This window comes from Panthera uncia (assembly GCF_023721935.1).
Source record: "Panthera uncia isolate 11264 chromosome B3 unlocalized genomic scaffold, Puncia_PCG_1.0 HiC_scaffold_1, whole genome shotgun sequence".
Lineage (NCBI taxonomy): Eukaryota > Metazoa > Chordata > Mammalia > Carnivora > Felidae > Panthera > Panthera uncia.
In genome coordinates this window covers 14283148-14285556 of record NW_026057582.1, presented here as the reverse complement: position 1 = coordinate 14285556, position 2409 = coordinate 14283148, and the positions used below count along the sequence as shown (strand labels likewise).

General features: G+C 49.2%; 1 non-coding gene across 1 annotated transcript; it reads right to left on the bottom strand.

Moving 5' to 3' along the window:
* Positions 1-537: 537 nt before the first annotated feature.
* On the bottom strand, positions 538-610 carry TRNAK-UUU (transfer RNA lysine (anticodon UUU)). Its single transcript has one exon. It is a non-coding gene; the product is annotated as a tRNA-Lys (tRNA).
* Between the last annotated feature and the right edge of the window lie 1799 nt (positions 611-2409).

Sequence of the window (2409 nt, the reverse complement as noted above, 5' to 3'; positions counted from 1 at the left end):
TTGAGCTCGATGGCAAAGTGTGTGTCCGCACAACTTTTGACACTTTTATTTTCCATAAATCAGTCAGTTAAAAGACCATCTTAGGATGTCCAGGGTCTCCAGGTAATTCTCCCTGACATGATCTTATTGCTCCTGCTTTAAAACTGTCAGTTCAACTCAGAAAACTCGTAGGCCGCATGTCAGAGGGTCTTAAAGGCGGTGGCTTCACTAAAATCCAGACGAGAAACTCCAATGTGCCCAGATGTCTGAAAGGCTGTCCTAACTCATCTAGAGTTTGCATTCTGTAGGTCAGAGCCAGAACTCTTTTTATCTCCAAAACAACGAGTTCCTGTAAGGAACTACGCAAGCCCAAATGCTACAGTGTTACCCCAAATGATTCCTATTCCTCTTGAAAAGTAGCATCATCTATTAATAAAAAGAAATTAATAACAATTAATAGCCGTAGGCAGTTTCTTTTCAGATACTGTATTACACCTTAGAATTTTACTTTATGTAACCCTTATATATTAATTCAAACTTTGTTTGAAGTAAACTCTGCACCCAACATGAGGCTTGAACTCACATCCTTGAGATCAAAAGTCGCATGCTCTACCAACTGAGACAGTCAGGTGCCCACAAAATATACTTATTGAGTCACTCTAGTCTTGACAAGTCCCTCCCTCACGGAGCTCCCATTCCATCACCACGGAAAGGTTTCTATCTATCATATCTATCACCGTGGAAAGGTTTTTTTTTTTAATTTGTTTATGTTTATTTATTTGAGAGAGAGAGAGAGACAGAGCATGACTGGGGGAGGGGCAGAGAGAGAGAGAGAGACAGACAGACAGATAGAATCTGAAGCAGGCTCCAGGCTCCAAGATGTCAGCACAGAGCCTGACTCGGGGCTGGAACTCACGAACCGCGAGGCCATGACCTGAGCCAGAGTCGGACACTTTACTGACTGAGCCCCCCAGGTGCCCCACCATGGAAAGATTTGAGGCAGGCACAGAACAGTGCTCTGTGCCATATCCCCTCTACCCACCTCCGTCTGCAGCCGTGGCTGGGATGCACAGCTCCCCACCTCCAGTGGCCTCTTATTTGAGGAATGAGGGAAGGAGAGGCCTTATCCCACAAGAAGATGAAGCCTGGAGGTGCCTGGGTGGCTCAGTCGGTTAAGTGTCTGATTTCTGCCCAGGTCATGATTTCACGGTCCGTGAGTGCGAGCCCCTCGTCGGGCTCTGGAGCCTGGAGCCTGCTTTCGATTCTGTGTCTCCCTCTCTCCTTGCCCCTCCCCACTCACACTCTGTCTCTCTCTCAAAAATAAAATAAAATAAACATTAAAAAATTAAAAAAAAAAAAAGAAGATGCAGGGAAGTTTGCCTCAAAGGATGGAGATGGGAGGTGGTGGGGAGATGTCAGGACTTTCACCCTTTAAGAGAAACACTTTCCACGTAATCCCTTTAGGACAGCCAATAGGAGTGAGTCCTACTAGTTTAGCAAGGCTTAAGAGGCCCCCTTGATGGGCTTTTCCTCCTTCTCTGGCCCCCACTCACGGCTGCTTCCCTCCTGCTTCCTGGATGACCTCCCAAATAAACTACCTTTCCTCACGTCTTTGTCTCAGGCTCTTCTTTAAGGAAACTCAAACTGGATTCTTACGCCCATTTTACAGATGTGGACGTGGAGGCAAATTGCTTTAAAGTCTCACAGCCATAAGCAGCAGAGCCAGGACTCACACCAGATTTGTCTGCCCCCAAAGCACACGGATTCTACATCTGTCTCCCACCACCAGATGCCTTGGTGCTGCCCCATTCCAGCTGGAATTTACATCCATGGTCCTTTTCAAAGCAGCCCAGTCCATCACTGGGCCATTCGATCGATCAGAAAGCTTTGAGTGATATTCAGCCCATATCTCCATCCATCCATCCATCCATGCATGCATTTATTCTTCATCAGCAAGCATGTATTCGTCAGGGTCGCGGGGCCAGGCACGGTGCTAGGAGGCACAGTGCTCTAAGGAGGCAGACCTGGTCCCTTTGCTCACAGAGCTTCCCGCCTATGACTGATGTGCACAGAGTGGTGCTTGCCGTGTGCTGAGGGAGCATGGAGCGAGCACCTCACCCAGCCACGCTGCCCTCTGCGGTATCCCCAAAAGGCGCTCCCTTGTCTACGCAGCAGCCCTGCAGGTGGTGGCTGCCGATTCCCATCCACGGAGATTTCTGCCCTTCATGTCCATCAGCCCAGCTCTGGATGGGCCTCGATAGCAGAATGGGGTCCACACCTCCGGTACAAGCCCACAAAAACCCGATGCAACGTGCGCTCCCTTGACAGGCAAGGAGACCCAGCTCTTGGCTGGGAGTGTGGAAACCATGGCCGAGTCTCCGAACCCATCCCCAAGTTTAGTGCTTGGAAGACCCCACTCTCTGGATATGT